Source organism: Epinephelus lanceolatus, chromosome 16, assembly GCF_041903045.1.
Source record: "Epinephelus lanceolatus isolate andai-2023 chromosome 16, ASM4190304v1, whole genome shotgun sequence".
Taxonomy (NCBI): domain Eukaryota; kingdom Metazoa; phylum Chordata; class Actinopteri; order Perciformes; family Serranidae; genus Epinephelus; species Epinephelus lanceolatus.
The window spans coordinates 13,719,363-13,726,136 of record NC_135749.1 but is presented as its reverse complement, the minus strand read 5'-3'; positions in this window follow the sequence as shown (position 1 = coordinate 13,726,136).

The window sequence follows — 6,774 nt, the reverse complement described above, 5'->3', positions numbered from 1 at the left end:
TACAAAGCACAATTTGAAGTTAGCGAGATAACGTCAAAGTTGCCTCTGGGTTTTCAGTGCCACACAGCTGGCTCACTTTTTTAGACTCACCATGTAAATTTATGCTGAACAGCTAACCTGCTTCAGAGCAGATGTGATCAGAGTATCAGATTACAACCTGTCAATACCTCAATCACTGACCAATCAGATCACTAAAGATCACTAAAAAGTATCCATGGATAAAAGTCTGGGGTGACAGGTAAAAAGAGTAGGCTGTATAGGTCAGTGGAATCACTGAATTGTTGCAGAGATCTCTTTTCGCTGGTTTTAAAACAGAGCTTCTTCCAAACAGAGAGATTGTTTACTAACATAAACACATAATTTTAGCTGCATTTTCACTTATGCAAAGTTTATTTTCATCCGCAGTGACAGCTGACAGCGTTGATATTTTTACGCTCTGAACACTGCAGCTTAAAATAACATGGGACACCTGCGTGATGAGAACTAGAAAAAATACAACGATTAGAAAGATAATCCACACACTGTGAACTGGCTCCCGTTATTATGAATGCAACATTTTGGTAAGATAAATGTCATTGATCATCAACCAGGCTACTTTTTCACCCTTCAGCAGCAGAAACAGTCTGGCATCACTTTAAAGTGTTTTATGTGACATATTCAGAGCAGTTTCGTCATCATCCAACTAAATACCCCAAAATACTGACTCAATATCAATTCCATATATAATAATATAATATTCTGACATTATGTTTCTACATCTTCTGACAATTACAGGCTATTGTTCATATTTCACACTAATAACTTTTTACCGACTCATGAACCAAACATTCCCACAGGTAATTCAGTAGTGTCACCGTTTCATCTCATAACATATAAAAAAAAGCTACCTCTAGTGTAGTGGTTAGAGCACTCATCTTCCATGTGGAAGGTCCAGGGTCCAGGGACTCCCGAATCCTGCTGCGGTCGACATCAGCAAAGGCATGCGGTCGCAAGAGGTTCCCACCGTCAAATCAAACAGGATCAGATTCCTTAAGGAGGCTTCATGATAAGACGTAACTCCGGAATTTGAGCGAAGTCCTCAACGAGGGCGCGTCTCAAGCCCTTTGTAGACGGGAGGTTCTCAGACATAAAAGCGGATTCACCTCATTCATGGTTCTGACAATGTTGCTCATAATGAACAGCGCCACCCCTGTCTCTTGAATGTGCTCATGGCTGGATAGGAAAACCCAGAGAAGACTGAACTAGATGATAACCAGCTTCATGATACAGGTTATCCAGACGGCCAATGTTAGGATTCATGAAGCCAGATAACGAAAAGATATCCTGGGTAAGTTGAACAGGCTTTGTAGCACAGGCCTCAGAGTTCATGTCCTATGTGAAACCAAAAGTCACCATTGTTATGTATGTACGTTATGTCACGTCACGCCCAACCTTGATTATTTTCCAAAACTTGACCAAACTGGCATAAATTTGACAGACATCATACAAACTATTGTATGAGAATATTTTGGTGTGTGATATCAATCCTCAGATCGAAGCATATTTCCTAAAATGTTGAACTTTTCCTTTAAGATTGAACTTTCAGGCTCAAATGAGGTTGTTGTTGTTTTTGTTGAGGTTTTACTGCATACCTGATATGTCTCGTAGTTTTCTTACTAATTTTATCATATCTTTTAGAGAATTGAGTCATCTGTTCGACAACTGAGTGACAATTGAATTTCTTGGAACAAAAGGCTGTAAAAACAAACAAAAAACACGGGTCACTGTGGTCTTGGATTGTTCGCTATGTGCTGACAGTCTGGCTGGTGGTTGAGTGCAGCGTAGGTGTCTGCATGTATCTGTGCGTGCATGCATGACCACAAGACCACGGATGGTCAACGTAAATGTCAGCACTGACATGATAAGAACCACGGGGTTTCCTTGGTTATGTCCAGGATGCAGCAAGCGGATGTTTTCGGAAAGTCAAGTGCATGCCATTATTCCAACCATGAAACCGCAGAGGAACTATTTGATGCTGTTTGTTCCCACTCTCACATGTACGTGTTAATTCACACATCTTAAAGTTATATTTCTATACATACATTATTGTTCTGCAAGGGCCTGTCATCATGAGGCGTCTCCGCATGATGACAGGCAGTGAAACAAATTAAATTTCTATGTAAAGCACAGACTGTGACGTGTTTCAGTAAAGCCAAGGGGGAAGTTGCATTAACGTTTTTGCAACACTGAGATTCAGGGTTTATGGGCATTGTGGTCTGAATATGGAAAAACACTTGTGCAAACAGTACCACTGGTATGAGAGGGTGGGGGATTTTTTTTTTAATAAAGATTGTATCAAAGTATCGCTGACATTTTGTGTTGATATTTAGAGATACACTTAAAAAGAGGTTACAACATAAAGTCATTGTTGCTTTCATTGACACTACTGCTGCTACAATGACTGGATGTTTTTCAGTAAGCATAAAAACTCGAGGCTGAGAGAGAACTGGGGTCAGTGCACAGAGATCTTTCAGTTTTGGTAGTAGCCTCATGTTCAAGGATTTTGAACCAACTTATAATTTTAGCTGTATTTTCTTTCTTTTCTTTTTTGGAACGACTGTGAGTGAAGATTGAGTTAATGAGTTATACACCCCATGATGAATTGTTCTCAGGCTGGTCATCGAACATTTTCTGTTTAGCTGTCACATTTTAATGTAAATAAAAACCTGTGCCCATAGGTTAACGGATGGCATTAATTAATGCTTTCATTGTTTATGTAATTACAAAATACATCTCTCTGTCTTGAAAAGTTCTTTGCAAAAGGAGGACCTTGCAGTATTTTTTACATTCGCTTTCCTCATCTATGGTTTTCTGTAGACTCACCGTTCTGTGCCGAAGGTCAACAAATACATTATTCATGAAGAACAGATGCACATTTATTTCCCAATACACACAACAAACAGCATAGCTACACAACATGTTTAACAATGAGCACATTCACTTTATATGGAACGCAGAGGAGATTATTATCACTGTAGATGTCTCCACCAAAACAAAAAACCCACAGCTAGATGTAAGGAGTTCTGACACCGTACCTTCGTCATGATCAGTGGTGTAGTGCAGGGTATACGTGTGTACATTTTTCTGGCCATTTGTACTGTATGCCCACCTACCATTGGAATATAAAGGAGAGTATACCCACCACTCCTTGGTAACCTACCAGTCTAACTAGTAGTACACCAACACATCAACTACCACACTGATTATGATAGATATGGGCATTGTAGTTCAGTTTGAGCTACCCAAGTATACAGCATTCTGGTACTATAAATGCTAACTTGCACATCTAATCTGTTGTTTCAAATCCCCCAAAAATTCACTATTCACTCCCATTTGGGTAACGATAGCTAAAAACTACAGTGCTCGGTTCGGCTTTTTTTTTAAATAAAGTCTATTTTTGGTCCCGTCTTTAAAGGGACAGTTCATCCCCAAATTAAAAATACATTTTTCTCTCTTACCTGTAATACTGTTTATGAATCTAGATTGTTTTGGTGTTGCCAAATACAAACTCTGGACTTTCACTTGGGAGACTGCCGTTTGTGCCCCATGTAAAACCAAAAGTAATGTGCGAGAATGTGTAGCAAACTACACAAGTGACGTATGTAATGTGAGGTACATTACATAATGTTAGTAGCAAATGTACTTATTTTTAGCCAAACCATATTGTTTTCTCTAAACGTAACCTCATGCTTTTATTGCCTAAACTTCCCACATACTGTTGTTGCCTAAACCTAAGAAAGTAAACCCAAAAGCAAAGTCTTTTACCTACGTCGTTAGTTAATTTTGAAAAGAAACTGAATGTATTTAACAGGCAGAAACAGATTATCAGTGAAAAAGGGAATTTTATTTAGAAAAGACACAATGTGTCGACCTCATCACATATCGACATTTGGTCATAGACCTTCCACGTCCACGTCCATACAATGTGAAAGGTACCCTGGGTACATTGGTTGTTGACGTTCTGGGACGCTGTGTCAAGCTCTGCCTGTTACATGCATTGTCTTCCTTCAAAATACACTTCCATTTTCACAGGAAATTTACCATTTACATACAGTCTCTTCAAAATAAAAGCACTATGTCAGCACAACAATGTAAATTGACTTTTTATTTCCTCATTTAGGAATAAAGAACAGGGTTTGGCTTTATAATCTTACAGGATGCAAACACCGCTCTCCTGGGTGAAAGTTGGCGTTTGTTGGACCTATCCACCAAACCTCCCACCCACCCTACTTGGACTTTCGCCGCCTTAACTTTCATTCTTGTCCCGCCATGTTTCCCCCTGATGCTACTGGGTGCTGTTAAACTATAATGGTGACCAGCTGCATATCATGCCAATGTTAAAGCTTTTTTTCATCGGTGTCTGACAATGCAAGTCACTACCCAAGCGCCAGATTTCGACAGCTTTGGAGTGAGACCGGGTTGCCCTGACTATTCTAAACTCACACTGAAGGCGTACATAGAGCATTATATTTTGGCGTGTAGGGCCATGTTGGTGTTTGACAAGTTGGGAGTTAGAATGTGTTGCTTCTCCAAAAATTTTGACCTAGTTAGGTTCAAGTAGTCTCAAGTAGGAACTATTTTCTGTCTCTTGAACTACACCCACCAACTGTATCACTGCACTGAAGGAAGTGTGCATCTACTCACAGACGAGAGGCTCATGCTCATCACAGTTGGCTGAGCTGTAATGACAGCTAGCTCAGCGGTGCTAGGTGAGCTGGCAGTAGAGGTATGTTTCCTCCTGTGCGGTGGCACAACATGACTGGTGGGTGTAGTTCAGAAGAAAGAAAATAGTTCCTACATGAAACTGACCACAACAAGGTCTGTGGATTATCTTCAGTAGCCGGTTCATGATTTCTGAGAAGACACACTGCTGTTGAGTTTTTCAGGTGTATTTTGTGGTACTTTGAGCACCACAAGCTGAGTGCCATCTAGTTCCATTATATTCAAGAGAAATCAGACATCTCTGCGGCTGATATCTCCAACACTTGACAGCAGATAAACAGCACTACAAGTAAGAGGAAAAATATGTATTTTTGATTTGATTTTGAGGTAAACTGTCCCTTTAAAGATTTACATCTTCAAGAGATTAGTGCCAGACAAGTCAAAAAGCATTAAGAGACAGACTGAGATATTGTTGGTTGTAGTTTCTGAAATGCTTTGGACATCACAGAAAATTGCTATTTATCCCAGTGTGACATTTCCTGAATAAAAAAATTACACTAAAATGGTTATTCACATCCACACTGTCACTCAGAAATTGGACCACATCTGTTAACATAGACTAGAAACGCTTATCTATTACATTTTTTGGAGAATAAGGATCAAAAACAGCTCATCACATCACTGGGAATTCCTGTCGTCAAGCAATTGGGATGTAGTTCATACAACAACCTGCAGATTGTTCCCACAGTGACATTCAGAATAGTGAAGTGGTTACAACAGAAACACGAGGCCTCGGACCAGACAATGTGACTGTCTGCACAAACAACTGAGGTCTATACAATCACCTCAACAATTTCAGTTCTACGTAGAGTTTCCATTTAAATTAGTAGAAATGCTTGAATTCTCGCATGCGCAAAAAAAACAGGAACATAGGAGGTTCCTCTGTGACATGAAAGTCCAAAAATAGCACGAAGTGAAATGCGTCTGTCTGTGTGGGTGAGTAGAGTCTGAATAATAGCAGTAGCCAAATTTAAATCTCTATTACCTCATTGCTGATGTGCAGTTTTGACAGACGCACTATTTAAACTTAAACCACTTGATTGAAAACAAACAAGACCAAACAGTGTGTGTGTGTGTGTGTGTGTGTGTGTGTGTGTGTGTGTAAATGTTCTGTTTGTGTGGGATGGAAATACTTTGCTGAGGGGGAATTCACTCCACTAAATGCCAGATCTTGACATATAGAGGGGAAATCTGACAGATGCTTTTTTTTAACTTAATCACAACACTTCTTTACAGGAGAGAGAAATGCTAAGTCATTCACAACAGTGCAGTTGTTTGGTTCCCAACAGTAAATGTCTTTTTCCCCCCGAGTCACTCACTTTGTGCACTTGTGGTAGTGGGTTTGGCTTTGTGCATGGGGATCCCCACTTGGATCACCTTTGACGCCTACTTTATCCTCACAACAACTGAGCCAAAGAATGTGTGGCAGACAGGAAAGTGTGGGAGATACCTCGGTGAGTAGAATCAGTGCGACCTGGTGACTGATTCAGAAAGAAAGCTGTGCAGGTGTTGGAGGGGGAGTTGTGGTGCGAAAGTGGACGTGATCTATGATTGTGTGTGTGTGTGTGTGGTTGGAGGGTGATGAGACCAGACTAGCGTGATGGAAAGCCCAGCCGACTGCTAACACAAACACACCACGGGGAGAAAAAGAGAAGAGGCAGTGGTGGGGAGGGCAGGGAGGTTAAAAAGGTGGGGGAGGAATGATAGAGAGAAAGAGTGTTTTGTGTCAGCTTTACAACGATGACATTACGATGCTGATGTTGACCAGTATTGACAGGGTCGAGGGAGTGTTTACACTAGAGTCCATTATCAAGTTTGTTCAGCTGAGAGCAGATCCATATTTTGACCTCAGGAGACCCCCCAACCCTTCCTGCCACTGGAGCCCAGAGAGGACAGACTGGGCCCTGGACAGGGAGGGGAGTGGAGGGGTTTGGATTCTGGATGTCAGAGATGTTTCACACACTTAAAAAACAGTGTGGTGTGTGTTTGCATCATTACCATAATTGAGAGTGA